This window comes from Oryctolagus cuniculus, chromosome 14 (assembly GCF_051225735.1).
Source record: "Oryctolagus cuniculus isolate XC-2025 breed Fujian yellow rabbit chromosome 14, ASM5122573v1, whole genome shotgun sequence".
NCBI classification, from domain to species: Eukaryota; Metazoa; Chordata; class Mammalia; order Lagomorpha; family Leporidae; genus Oryctolagus; species Oryctolagus cuniculus.
Window position 1 is genome coordinate 3,365,988 of NC_142880.1, and position 14,867 is coordinate 3,380,854.

Below are 14,867 nucleotides of genomic sequence, written 5' to 3' on the forward strand. Positions count from 1 at the left end.
TCAAAAAGCTGTTTGGTAGTTTCTCAAAACATTAATCGTAGAGTTACCATATGACCCAGTAGTTTCACTCATAAATAGTACCCAAGATAACTGAAAACATGTTTGAACTGAAACTTGTACCTGGATGTCCAGGGCAGCATGATTCATAACAGCCTCAAAGTGATAACAACCCTAGTGTCTACCACTTGATGAGTGGTTAAATAAAACGTGGTCTGTTCATAGGATGGGACATTGCGCTGGGCAGCATTCCTGGCTATGAAACTAACAGATGTCAGTTGTACTCTCTTCTCCAAGCTGTGATAACAAAAATGTTGCCATATATTGCCAAATATCCCCTGGGGGCAAAACTGCCCCAAGTTAAACACCACTGGCACAAATGAGTACTCCTTAAAGTCTTCATTCGCCTGTAGTTAAAAAAATTTCATTTTACACAAGAATGGCCTTAAACTAGCATTTGTGGCGCAGTAAGTTAAGGCTCAGCACTGGCATCCCATATAGGCACTGGTTTGAGTCCCGGCTGCTCCCCTTCCTATCCAGCTCTCTGCTGTGGCCTGGGAAGGCAGAAGATGGCCCAAGTGCTTGGGCCCCTGCACCAGTATGGGAGACCCAGAAGAAGCTCCTGGCTTCTGGCTTTGGATGCGCCCACCTCCAGTTGTTGTGGCCATCTGCGGAGTAAAGGAGTTGATGGAAGACCTTTCTCTCTGTCTCTCCCTCTCTCTTTCTGGAACTCTACCTCTCAAATAAATAAAAATAAAAATAAAACTTAAAAACAAAAAAACCAAACAAAAAAGAATGGCCTTAATTATGAATGTCATGAAATACCTTTGAAAACACATCTTTTAAATATTCTATACAAGGGGCGGGCGCTGTGGCACAGTGGGTTAATGCCCTGGCCTGGTTCTGGAGATCAGCAAAAAGCTCCTGCTTCCTGGCTTCGGATCGGCGCAGCTCCATCAGTTGTGACCAACTGGGGAGTGAACCAGCAGATAGAAGACCTCTCTCTCTCTTTCTATACCTCTCTCTGTAACTCTTTCAAATAAATAAATAAATAAAAAATATTCTATACGAAAAAACAAGAAGTTATCATAAGACACTTCTGCTGTATACTGAAGTACTCCTCTGTGCTTTTCCTCAAGAAAATAGTTGAAAAATGACTGGGCTGGGAGCTGAAGCAGCTGCTTTTGTCATGGAACACCATTTTTACTAAAAGGTCTGCTGGCAAGTAGGTTACTCAGAGTTGGGTATTTGACAAATATTTTCTCAAAATTAAATATGGTGAAACCATCAGTTCAAGGAAGACATCTACGTGTTGTCACTGATACAACTGGCCTTTCTAGCAAAAATAATTTTGTAAAAGCTATATTGTCACTCTGGCCTGGGCATCTTCCAAATACTTATATTCTGCTGAGTTTGGAGTTAAAATTTTTGATAGGATGAAATGTGTCAAAATTTGGAAGATCTGCATAATAGTAAATGAATATTTCTAAATGTCCAGTATACCGTATTATAAAATCATGCATGATTCAAGAGATTTATTGAAAGTGAAACATGGACAAATAGTTTTGACAGCTTTTCTGAGGTATAATTAAGACAGAATACATCACACATTGTTACATATGAATACACACATGAAACTATAATCAAAATAAAGAACATGTGTTGTCAATCCCAAAAATTTCCTTGTACTCCTTTGCAATCTTTCTCCACTGCCCTCCTCCACTCTTCCCCTTGCCCCCTACCATCTACCAGGTTGTTTATCACTAAAGATTATTTTTTGGTAATTTAATATAGATGGGATCATATTGCATCTGCATTTTAGGGGGTCTGATATCTTTCATTGGTCATAACCATTCACAGATTCATCCATGTTTTTGCAGATATCAGTAATTTTTTATTCTTAGTATGATCCACTGAATGGCTATATCATGAATAACTTATCCATTCAGCTATCAATATACATTTGTATTGTTCCAGTTTGTGGCTATTATAAATATAGTAGCTGTGAATATTTGTGTATAGATCTTTTCTAAAAAAATTATTTATTTATTTGAAAGTCAGAGTTAGAGAGAGAGAGAAGGAGAGGCAGAAAAAGAGTGAGTTTTCCATCCGGTGGTTCACTCCCTGATGGGCTGCAACTGCTGTAGCTGTGCCAATCCGAAGCCAGGAGCCAGGAGCCAGGAGCCAGGAGCTTCTTCCAGGTCTCCCACGTGGGTGCAGGGGCCCAAGGACCGGGCCATCTTCTACTGCTTTCCCAGGCCACAGCAGAGAGCTGGATCGGAAATGGAGCAGCCAGGACTTGAACTGGCACTCATATGGGATGCCAGCACCACAGGCAGCAGTTTTACCTGCTAAGCCTCAGCATCAACCCCTTATGCATAGATCTTTTTGTTGGGGGCTGGTATTGTGGTGCAGCAGTTAGCTGCTGCCTGCAATGCTGGCATCTCCCGAGTGCCAGTTCGTGCCCCAGTTGCTTCACTTCTGATTGGTTCCCTGTTGACGCACTTGGGAAAGCAGTGGCAGATGGCCCAAGTACTTGGACCCCAGCCATCCAGGTAGAAAACCAGTATGGAGTTCCAGGCTCCTGGCTATGGTCTGGCTCAGCCCTGGCCATTTTGGACATTTGAGAAGCAAACCAGTGGATGAAGATTTCTCTCTCTGTAACTCTGCCTTTCAAGTTGTCGCTCCCCCTCTTCACGGAGGAACGACACAGGACCCTGCGCTGTTCTTTTGTCTGCTCGGCCCTTCCCGGGTTTGCTGCTGGTTCTTCCCGGGTTGGCTACCGACCCTTCCACCTCCGTGGAAGGGCGGTGCCCCCTGCCACTTTCCCCACTTCTGCGGGGGAGCGGCACACCGCCGGCCGGCTCTCTCGGGGGCTGCACAGGTGTTCCTCTTAGATGTTCCCCTTAGATGTTCCTGGTGCATGTTGTCTCTCTCCTCCTTTATAGTCCTCTTCCACCAATCCCAACTCTGCTATCCACACGCCGAGCACGCTGCTCTCCTCCAATCAGGAGCAGCTCCTGCAGCTTGTCAAGTTGGTGAAAGGCAGCTGTGTAGGAGCTGTTTCCTCCTCTCCCAGCGCCATATTGTGGGAGAGCAGATGCATAGAAGAAGTCTTAATTCCAGTAACTTAGTCTAGTCCGAGTTGCTCCCCACACAAGTAAATTAAAACAAACAAAAATAAAAACAAAAAAACGTAAAGACTTCATCTGGATGTATACTTTCATTTCTCTTGGGTAAATACTTGGAAGTGGAATACTTGGATCATATGTAAGTATTCTACTTACAGTTTTCCAAAGTAGTTATGCCATTTTACATTCCAGTAGTAGTAGATCAGAGTTTGTGACTTCACTTTTTTTTTTGACAGGCAGAGTGGACAGTGAGAGAGAGAGACAGAGAGAGAAAGGTCTTCCTTTGCTGTTGGTTCACCCTCCAATGGCCGCCGCAGCTGGCGCGCTGCGGCCGGCACACCGCGCTGATCCGATGGCAGGAGCCAGGTGCTTCTCCTGGTCTCCCATGGGGTGCAGGGCCCAAGCACTTGGGCCATCTTCTACTGCACTCCCTGGCCACAGCAGAGAGCTGGCCTGGAAGAGGGGCAACCGGGACAGAATCCAGCGCCCCGACCGGGACTAGAACCCAGTGTGCCGGCGCCGCAAGGCGGAGGAATAGCCTAGTGAGCCGCGGCGCTGGCCGGTAATGGTATCTTATTAGTTTTACTTGGTATTTCCCAATTCACTAATGGTGTTGCACAACTTTTTGAGTGCTTGCTCACCATTCATGTGGCTTCTTTGGTGAAATTTCTATTTGAACATTTTACCCATTTGTTTGTTGGGGTTATTTTCTTATTATTGAGATATGAAAAAAATTTTAAAAGTAGGCACTCTAGACACAAGTTATCAGACATGTCATTTGTAAATATCTTCTTCAGTTTTTGGTTTGTCTTTTTGTTCTTTTAGAAGTATTTTTTGAGATATCTGGTGCTTCCAGTGCAGTGGTTAAGATGTCACTTGGGATGCCCACCTCCTATAGCAGAGTGCCTGCATTCAAGTCTCGTCTCTGCTTCCAACTCCAACTTCCTGTGAATGTACATTCTGGGAGATAGCAGGTGATGGCTAAAGTTCTTGGGTTCCAGCACCCACACGAGAGATCTGGACTGAGTTCCAGTTTCCTGGCTCTAGCATGGCATAGCCAGGAACACTGGCTGGTTTCAGGCACTTGGGAAATGAAATGGCCAATGTGTCTGCCAATCTCTCTTTCCCTTTCAAATAAATAAATTATAGTCTTTTGAACAGAAGTGTTCAATTTTCATGAAGTTGAATTTATTATTTTTTCTTATTATAGTGCTTACTGTATCATACCCAAGATATCTTTGCTTAATGCAAGTTCAAAAATATTTTTGATGTTATAAATGCTGTTTTTAAATTGTAATTTCAGATTGTATTGCTAGCATAATACAAATACAATTGATTTTTATGTATTGGTTTTATAACTGGTAGTCTTGTTCACCTCATTTGTTAGTTCTGACAGCTTCTTACAGAATCTCCAACAGTTTTTGTAGGATTTTCAAAACTTGTCACTTAACAATTAAGAGGCAGCTTATACTTCTTTCCAATTCGAGTACCTTTCATTTCTTTTTCTTGCCTTACTGAATATGGCAGAACCCACAGTACAACACTGGACAAAAGTGGTAAGAACAGAAATTCTCGCTGTGTTCTTGATCTTGGGCAAACACACTCGGTTCTTCACCATTAAGTATGATGCTTTTTACAGCTGTTCTCCACCAAGTTGGGGTGTTTCCTTGCAATCCTAAGAATGGATATGGGATTTTGTCCAGTGTTTTGCCGCATCTATTGAGATGACTATATGGGTTTTTGTTGTTCACTCTTATTTAATATGATAAATTACACTGACTGATATTCCAATGCTAATTCAACATCGCATTTATGGAATAAGCCCCCATTTGGTCAAGTTGTATCTTTTTTTTATAATTATCTTTTTATTTATTTATTTATTTATTTTTTGACAGGCAGAGTGGACAGTGAGAGAGAGACAGAGAGAGAAAGGTCTTCCTTTGCCGTTGGTTCACCCTCCAATGGCCGCTGCGGCTGGCGCGCTGCGGCCGGCACACCGCGCTGATCCGATGGCAGGAGCCAGGTGCTTCTCCTGGTCTCCCATGGGGTGCAGGACCCAAGCACTTGGGCCATCCTCCACTGCACTCCCGGGCCACAGCAGAGGGCTGGCCTGGAAGAGGGGCAACCGGGACAGAATCTGGCACCCCAACCGGGACTAGAACCCGGTGTGCCGGCGCCGCAAGGTGGAGGATTAGCCTAGTGAGCCGCGGCGCCGGCCTGTATCATTTTTTAAAAATATTGTGGAGTAAAGACAGCTAGAATCTTGTCAAGAATTTTTACAGCCATGTAAAGGAGGGATACCGGTCTGTGGTTTCCTTGTTGAACATCCAAGGTTTGGGTATTAGAGTAGTGGCTCACAGAATGAGCTAGGAAGTACTTCCTTTTCAAATTTTCTGGAGAACTTCATGAATATCTGGAACTATGTTTTCCTTTAAAACATACCACATCAAGACTGGATTACAGAATTCTGGAGTGGCTGTATTACTGCACATCAAATACTACAGGAAAGAAGATGGTCTTTCATAAAGTGGATCACTTCATAATAACAGGTGCACAAAGGATATATTCATCAAACTAAAAGAACAGTTATAAATGTCGATATAACTCGAGGCAAAGCTTCAAATTACATGAAGCAAAAAATTGAAAAGTTGAAACATTCACAACCAACATTCCTTTTATGATCAACAGACAGAAAACCAGCAGGGACAGATGACATGTGAAGTATTTTATGACCGCAGAGGGATTAAATAAGAAATCAACAACAGAAAGACACCCAGAAATCCCCCAGTATCTGCGTACTAAATAACACACTTACCAAAGCTCCTGAGTCAAAAATGAAAGTGATCTGCTTGCCAGGTAAGAAACTAGAAAAACTTTCAAAAATTAAAAGCAATTCAAAGCAGAAAATAAGAAACGAACTAACAGAGAAACAGTAGAAAAAAAAATAAGAAATCAACTTAAAACAGAAAAACAGTACAAAAAATCTACAAGTCAGCACAGTGCCCTTTGTGATCCTACGTTCCTGGAGCCAAGTTACCTCCGGACAGGAAGAAAGACGACACAAACCGGTCACTTCGGGAAAGAAGGGTCAGATTTTTGTAAGTATTAGACTCACAATACGACCACTAGGCTACTCCACAGACACGGCTCACGCCTCGAGCGCAACCAGTAAACACCCGAGGGCCGGGTGGACACTCGCCGTCAGGGGCAGCGCGCTCCAGCCCCGGCAGACCTCCCCGCACTCCCGCCCCCGGCTGAGGGAAAAGACAACTCTGAACGCCGACCCGGCGGACCAGAGCGCGCGGAATCGAGTCCAGGGCGCGCTCCCGCGACGCCTCACTCCGCGCTCCCGGCGCCTGAGGGGACGGGCGCGCGCGGGAACGCCGGCTTCACTCCGCGCACTCCCGCGCCCGGCTGAGGGAAAAGACAACTCTGAACGCCGACCCGGCGGACCAGAGCGCGCGGAAGCGAGCCCAGGGCGCGCTCCCGCGACGCCTCACTCCGCGCTCCCGGCGCCTGAGGAGACCGGCGCGCGCGGGAACGCCGGCTTCACCCCGCGCACTCCCGCGCCCCGCGGCCCCCGGCGCGCGCCGCCCCGCGCACGCGCACTGCGGCCCCGCGCGAGCCGGACGTGACGGCGCGGCTGCCGGAAGTGGTGACCCCCAGCGCCCTCTGGCTATCCGCATCCGGGGTCACCGCGGTCTTCCGGGTGTTTCTGACAGTATTTTCGACGCCGCTTTTTTCGCCCGCTTTTGGGTTTTCCGCTTTGGGCCACCGCCCCCACCGCACCCCACCGCCGCCTCAGCCTTCCGCGCTCTTCCGGACGCTTCCGGACCCGCCTTTTCCCGGGCCGCTCCTCCCCCGGCGGCCGCGCCCGGCGCTCGGGTCGGAGCGGGAGGAGGGCCTCGCCGCCTGCGGTCGGCCGGCAGCTCCCGCGGTGGGGAGTGTCTGGGGGCCCCGCGCAGCCGCCTCCCCCGGACGCCTGCGGGTTGGGGGCTGCGGCGGGGCGCGGAAGTGTGCGAAGGGGCGGCGTCCTGCTGCGCGCGGGCGCCGGGCGCGATCGCCGACCGCGGGCCGCCGCGCCGGCTGCCTCCCTGGCCGCTGCTGCCCGCGCCCTGCCCTGCCCCGCCCCGACCCCGCGAGCTGAGGGGTCGCCTCGGGGCCGTGCCCGCGTCTGAAAAGGTGATGAGGAGCTGAAGGTAAAGTCCGCGTCGGGGGACGATTTTGAGGGGCGCTTGTCCTCTGTGAGACGTCACTGGAACGGGCTGCAGTCGCCCCCAGGGCGTCACTCTCGGGAAGGGACTCGCGTGGGGACCTGGGGGCTGTGAGTTCGCCCCCCGTGCTGCCTCGGTGGGCCGGGGTCTTTTCCTCCGCTCGGCGGGGTGGGCTCGGCTCCCTCCAGCTTGCAGGGGGCGCGGTGCGCGACGGTTGGCAGCGCTGCGGGTGTAGACGTGGGTTGATGGGCAGCCGATGGTTGCAGCGGGTGTGTGCGGGTGCGCCTGGGGCCGCGCGCGGCGGGACACTCGCCAGGCGTCTCAGAAAGTCTGTTGTGCGGAGCCATGTGACTGGGTTCTGTTTTAGGGCTTGGGCAGAATTCTTAACGGAAGAGGAATGTCGTGTTCCCAGCCTGAAGGTGGGGTTGGCAGTGGTCAGCAGGATTTGGGAGCTGGACTTGGTGTCCTGGGAAGATAAGCGGCGGGGTCGCCGCCTCAGAGGCGCTTGGGCAGGTGGGTGGACCCTGTCCTGTCCTGTCCTTTGTCCTGGGCAGTTTTTTGCTTTCAATGAATCCTCATACAGGAACGTGCAACCCTGAGTGCTCTCTTAATTTGTTATGAGAGAGGTCAAATTCAGCATGGAAACTCCGTATTGTGAATAACAAGACCAAATACTCGATCACTAGGAATTCCCTTCATCAACTAGTTGTTACTACTTTGTCTCACATTTTTTGTTATTTACGTGTAAACTTGTATGATTTCTCATTGGGTCACTCATTCAGGAATCAGTCTTTTAGGTTCTCTCGATAAGGCAAGAACTGACAGAAAGGTTTTCCAAGCAGTTCAAGTTTTATCCAGAGTATTCTGTTATAGTCAGGTACAGACTGAGCAAAAACTAGGACACTGCCAGTTGCATCTGGATTTTGTTTATCATGAACTTTGTGAAACCCACTATCACATGCAACGTGGAGTAACAATTCCTGCAGGTTGTCTCTACTAGGGAAGAGGCGTTTTGTTCAGAATGTAAAGCAAAGATTTAAATTTTTGAAGGCGGTCTCCTTAATAATGGTATATTAATAGTTCTATTGGATTTTAGTCTATGAAACTCCATATTCTGTTCTTTTTAAAGATTTATTTATTTGAAAGAGTTACGCAGAGAGGAGAGGCTGAGAGAGAGAGGTCTTCCATCTGTTGGTTCAGCCAATTGGCTGCAGCGGTCGGAGCTATGCTGATCTGGAGCCAGGAGCCAGGAGCTTCCTCTGGGTCTCCCACACCGGTGCTTGGGCCCAAGGCCTTGGGCCATCTTCTACTGCTTTCCCAGGCTATACTAGAGAGCTGGATCGGAAGTTGAGCAGTTGGGACTTGAACTGGTGCCATATGGGATGCTGGCACTGCAGGTGGTGGTTCTACCTGCTGTGCCACAGCTCTGGCCCCCCATATTCTCTCTCTCTCTTTCTTTCTTTCTTTCTTTCTTTCTTTCTTTCTTTCTTTCTTTCTTTCTTTCTTTCTTTTTTTTTTTTAAGATTTATTTTATTTATTTGAAAGAGTTACAGAGAGAGGTAGAGATAGAGAGGTCTTCCATCTGCTGGTTCACCCCCCAGATGGCCGCAACGGCCAGAGCTGTGCTGATCAGGAGCCAGGAGCCTCCTCTGGGTCTCCCATGTGGGTGCAGGGGCCCAAAGACCTGGGCCATCCTCCACCGCTCTCCCAGGCCACAGCAGAGTTGGATCGGAAGTGGAGCAGCCGGGACTAGAACTGGCGCCCAGATGGGATGCCGGCGCCTCAGGCCAGGGCTTTAAGCCATTGTACCACAGTGCTGGCTCCCCATATTCTGTTTTAAAAATGATTTCTTATGGGCCCAGTGCTGTGTCACAGCGGGTAAAGCCACCGGCTGCGATGCTAGCATCCCATATGGGTACCGGATCGAATCCTGGCTGCTCCACTTCCAATCTAGCTCTCTGTTGATGTGACTGGGAGAGCAGTGGAAGATAGCATGGACGCTTGGGCCCCTGCACACACGTGGGGAACCCGGAGGAAGCTCCAGGCTCCTGGCTTCAGATTGGTACTGCTCTGGCAGTCGCAGCCATCTGGGGAGTGAACCAGTGGACCTTTCTATAACTCTGCCTCTGCCTCTCTGTAACTCTGCCTTTCAAATACATAAGTAAATCTTAAAAAAAAAAAAAGATCTCTTATTAACAATAGATTATTGTTTGGTGGTATTTTTATTTTATTTTCAGCCAAATCAGTGTTCAGAGGTATTAGAAACAGAAATTAAGGGGTGGGCATTTGGTACAGTGGTTAAGATGTCTCTTGGGAAGCCCACAGTCTTTGTCAGAGAGCCTGCGTTTGAGTCCCGGCTCTGCTCCTGCTTCCAGATTTCCTGTTCGTGCACATCCTGGGAGGCAGCAGATGGTGGCTCAGGTATTTGGGTCCTACTTCACACATGGGAGACCCACACTGAGTTCCTGACTCCTAGCTTTGGCATGGTGCTAGGGGGATGAGCCAGTGCATGGGTGATCCTTCTCTGTCTCTGCCTTTCAAATGAATAAAATAAATAGGTAAAAAAGTCTTAAAAAAAAAAGTCTTTAGATGGTCATGCAGGATACCCTATGTTGAATGCCATAGGTTAGATTTCCCAGGAATGATTCTTTTCACTTTGAAATCTGGACTGGATAAGAGCCAGACTTGAGGACCAAGATTCATGCTGAGGAGAGCCCGATAGATATTTTGTATTAGAGAGACTCCAGAAGCTCTGATGCTTATCTGAGGTTTTGGATAGGCGGGATTCGATATCTGCACCAAGAGTGAACTTCTGGCTGTGGAGTTGTTCTCAGTTGTAAGCCCAGGATAATGTGGTCATTAACTTTGTGGAGTAGTTCTGGGCCACAGGACATGTTTTAACTTGTCACTAGTTTGGATTTGATCATATCATGGGATACGAAATAAGACATAAAGTTTGCTGTTAACTTCATTTTAGGTTTTCAAGTCTGGATGTGTGTGTATAGGATCTTACTTGGGTGCAGAAGAAAAACACAGCATGTTATTGATAGATATAAAGTGCCTAGACTTGGGGCTGGTGTTGTGGCACAGTGGGTTAAGCTGCTGCCTATGGTGTTGTAATGCTGTATGAGTGCCAGTACTTGTCCCAGCTGTTCCACTTCCTTTTCCTTTGTAAAAAAGATTGATTCATCTATGTGAAAGTCAGTTATCCAGAGAGAGAGAGGGAGGGACAGAGAGATCCTTCTTCCGTCCACCTGTCCACTCACCAAATGGCAGCAACAGCCAGGGCTAGGCCAGGCTGAAGCCAGGAGTCAGGTGCTTCCTCTGTATCTCCTACATGGTTGCAGGGACCCAAATACTTGGGACTTCCTCTCCTGCTTTCCCAGGCACATTGGCAGGGAGCTGGACCAGAAGTGGACCTGCTACTTGACTTTGAATCCAGCTCCCTGCTAATGCATCTGAGATGGCAGTGGAAAATGGCACAAGTGCTTGGACCACTGCCCTCTTCATGGGAGCCCCAGATGCAGTTCTAGTCTCCTGCCTTTGCTCTGGGCCAATACTGGCTGTTGCAGCCAGTTAGAGAGTGACTTGATGGAATGTCTCTCTGTCCCTTCCTCTCCCTTAAAATTTTTACTTGAAAGGCAGAGTTACAGAGAGTGAGGAAGAGGAAAGATATTTTCTACTCACTGGTTCACTTCCCAAATAGCTACCACAGCCAGGGCTGGGCCAAACTGAAGCCAGGAACCAGCAACTCTATCTGGGTCTTCCACATGCGTGGAAGGGGCCCAAGCACTTGGGCCATCTTTACTGCCTTCTCAGGTGCATTAGCAGGGAGCTAGATCAAAAGTGGAGCAGCCGCTGCTCAATGGGTTGTGGTAGTTTACATATGATGGCTTAACATGCTGCACCGTAACGTTAGTTCCATAAATTTTAAAATAAAAAAGTGTCTTGCCTTTTAACTACAAACTGACTTAAGTAAACCTGAAAGCAGAACAGTTTTAATTTTCTAGATTAAAAAAATCCCTTTCTTTGATTATAGTATCTGTATTCTGACAAAATGAAACGTCAAGCAAAATTCATTACACTGAATCATTGCTAATATTATTTTCTCCTAAATCCATTGGAAATGGGCATTATATTTTGTGGGAAGTTAGGTCAGGGAAGCAAGGAAAAGAAAGCTGAGAAGAGTGTTGACCTGGGTGAAGGGTAGAACAAGGTCTTGGTTGTTAGCCGCGAATCCAACAGTCATGATTAATGAATGTATTTTTAATAAAGGGAGTCCTGGGAGTGCCTCTTATTTCAAGCTGTTTGTCCACTTATTCTGACCAGCGAATGTCAGGGAGTACAGGTCAGCAGTTGGGAGAGGATTGGTTTTTTTCCCCCTCTTTTTTTAAATTAATTAATTAATTTATTTTATCTCTAAGAAGAAACCTTTTATTTAAGGAATACAGATTTCATGCATTTCATAAGTATGACTTTAGGAATACAGTGATTACCCCTCCCTCCCACCTCTCCTATCCTCCCTCCCCCATTCCTAGTCCATTCTCCACTAAGATCCGTTTTTGATTAATTTTATACGCAGAATACCAACTCTATACTAAGTAAAGATTTCAACAGTTTACACACACATGCACACAACACAAGAAATTGTTTAAGCTAGTTTTACAGTTAGCTATCATAATACAACTCATTGAGGACAGAGGTCCTGCATGGGGAGTTAGTGCACAATGACTCCTGTTGTTAATTTAAAAATTAACACTCTTATGTATGACGTCAGTGACCATCCAAGGCTCTTGACATGAGCTGCCCAGGCTATGGAAGCCTTTTGAATCCACAAACTCCATCGTTATTTAGACAAGGCCATAAGAAAGTGGAAATTCTTTCCTCCATTTAGAGAAAAGTACCTCCTTCTTTGATGACCACTTCATTCTGCTGGGGTCTGATCCACTGAGGTCCTTCATGTAGGACATTTTTTGCCATAGTGTCTTGGCTTTGCATGATTGACATGCTCTTGTGGGTTTTTTCAGCCAGACTAGAATGCTTTAAGGGCTGATTCTGAGGTCAGAGTGCTATTTAAAGTTATTGTCATTCTATGACTGCTGTGTGTACTTATTCCCATGTTGGAGCATTCACTCTTTTTTAATTCTACCTATTATTATCACCAGACCCTTAATCCTATCCACATAATCACATTAACACTTAATCCTATCAATATGTTTGCTTTAACACTTAATATGATCACTGTAACACTTAAGATGGCATTTTTACCAAACAGCTTAATGAGATTTGGAATCCCATGACAAGTTTTTAAGCTCTACCCTTGGAAGTCTGTAGGAATGTATTCAGAACTGTACAGCTTTACAGTTAAAAACTTCCTCCTCCATCTCTTATTCTCACTCTTATTTTTTACTGAGATCCATCATCAATTGATTTTATACACATATGATTAACTATGTTACTAGTTCAACAAATAGTATGACTTAACCCCCCCCCCCCAAAAAAAACCAAAAAGAATGAAACTTCCTTGACTATCAAGACAGCAGCTCACATCATCCTTTCTCAAAGTGTCAATTTCACTTCTACAGATTTAATTTTAGGTGCTACATTAGTTCTCATAGATCAGGGAGGGCATACGGTATTTGTCTCTTTGGGACTGGCTTATTTCACTAAGTATGATGTTTTTCAGATTCATCCACTTTGTTGCAAATGACGGGATTTCATTTTTCTTTTCTTTATTGCTGCATAGTATTCCATAGTGTTCATATCCCATAGTTTGTTTATGCAGTCTTCAATTGACAAGCATTTAGGTTGACTCCATGTCTTAACTATTGTGAATTGAGCTGCAGTAGACATGGGGGAGCAAATAACTCTTATTAACTTTGGGTAAATTACCAGGAGTGGGATGGCTGGGTAATATGGTAAGTCTATATTCAGATTTCTGAGGTATCTCCAAACTGATTTCCATAGTAGCTTTACAAGTTTACATTCTCACCAATAGCGGATTAGGATACCTTTTTCCCCACATCCTCACCAGCATCTGTTGTTTGTTGATTTCTGTGTGAAAGCCATCCTAACAGAGGTGAGGTGAAACCTCATTGTGCTTTTGATTTGCGTTTTCTTGACGGCTAGTGATCCTGAGCATTTTCTTATTTGTCTGTTGGCCATTTGGATTTTCTCTTTTGACAAATGTCTGTTTAAGTCCTTTGCTGATTTCTTCACTGAGTTGTTTGTTTTGTTGTTGTGGAGTTTCTTGATCTCTTTGTAGATTCTGGTTTTAATCCTTTACCAGTTGCATAGTTTGCAAATAATTTCTCCCATTCTGTCAGTTGCCTCCTCAATTTCCTGAATGTTTGCTTTGCAGTACAGAAGCTTCTCAATTTGGTGTAATCCCATTTGTGAATTCTGGCTTTGATTGCTTGTGCCTCTGGGGTCTTTTCCACGAAGTTTTTGCTGATGCCAATGTTTTGCAGGATTTCCCCAATGTTCTCCAATAATTTGATGGTGTTAGGTCATAAATTTAAGTCTTTTATCCATTTTGAGTGGATTTTTATATAAGGTGTAAGGTTAAGGGTCTTGCTACATAAGTTGGTTGTGGATGCTTGGATTGATTTATGGCATTTCTATTCTGTTCCATTGGTCTACCCCTCTGTTTTTTTGTTTTGTTTTGTTTTTGTTTTTGTTTTTGTTTTTGTTTTTGGACAGGCAGAGTGGACAGTGAGAGAGAGACAAAGAGAAAGGTCTTCCTTTGCCGTTGTTTCACCCTCCAATGGCCGCCACGGCCGGCGCGCTGATCCGATGGCAGGAGCCAGGTACTTCTCCTGGTCTCCCATGGGGTGCAGGGCCCAAGTACTTGGGCCATCCTCCACTGCACTCCCTGGCCACAGCAGAGAGCTGGCCTGGAAGAGGGGCAACTGGGACAGAATCCGGCGCCCCGACCGGGACTAGAACCCGGTGTGCCGGCGCCGCAAGGCGGAGGATTAGCCTAGTGAGCCGCGGCACCAGCTTACCCCTCTGTTTTTGTACCAGTACCAGGCTGTTTTGCTTATAACTGCCCTGTAGTATGTCTTGAAATCTGGTATCGTAATGCCTCAGGCTTTGTTTTTGTTGTGTAAGATTGCTTTAGCTATTCGGGGTCTTCGTGTTTCTATATGAAAATATCATTTTTTCTAGAACTCAGAAGAATGTCCTTGGTATTTTGATTAGTACTGAGTTAAATCTGTAAATTGCTTTTGGAAGTATGGCCATTTTGATGATACTGATTCTTCCAATCCATGAATATAGAATATTTTTCTATGTTTTGTATCTTCTTCTAGTTCTTTCTTTAATGTTTTGTAATTCTCATCATAGAGATCGTTGACTTTTTTTGTTAAATTTATTCCAAGGTATTTGATTTCTTTTGTAGCTATTGTCAATGGGATAGATCTTAGAAGTTTTTTTTTTTTTTTTTTTTTTTTTTTTTTTTTTTTTGACAGAGTGGACAGTGAGAGAGAGAGACAGAGAGAAAGGTCTTCCTTTTCCGTTGGTT

The 14,867-nt window shown here is 45.9% G+C and overlaps 1 protein-coding gene across 9 annotated transcripts in view; it reads left to right on the top strand.

Annotated features, from left to right (window-relative positions):
• The first annotated feature begins 6,825 nt into the window (after positions 1-6,825).
• TENT2 (terminal nucleotidyltransferase 2) overlaps positions 6,826-14,867 on the top strand; it is an 87,637-nt gene continuing 79,595 nt past the window's right edge. For 8 of the 9 annotated variants that reach the window (XR_016220346.1, XR_016220347.1, XR_016220343.1 and 5 more), the window contains exon 1: positions 6,828-7,327. The gene's annotated coding sequence lies outside the window, so the exon portion shown is untranslated. Of the gene's footprint in view, positions 7,328-14,867 lie in introns of all 9 variants that reach the window. The other variant, XM_008261869.5, reaches the window with a different exon arrangement.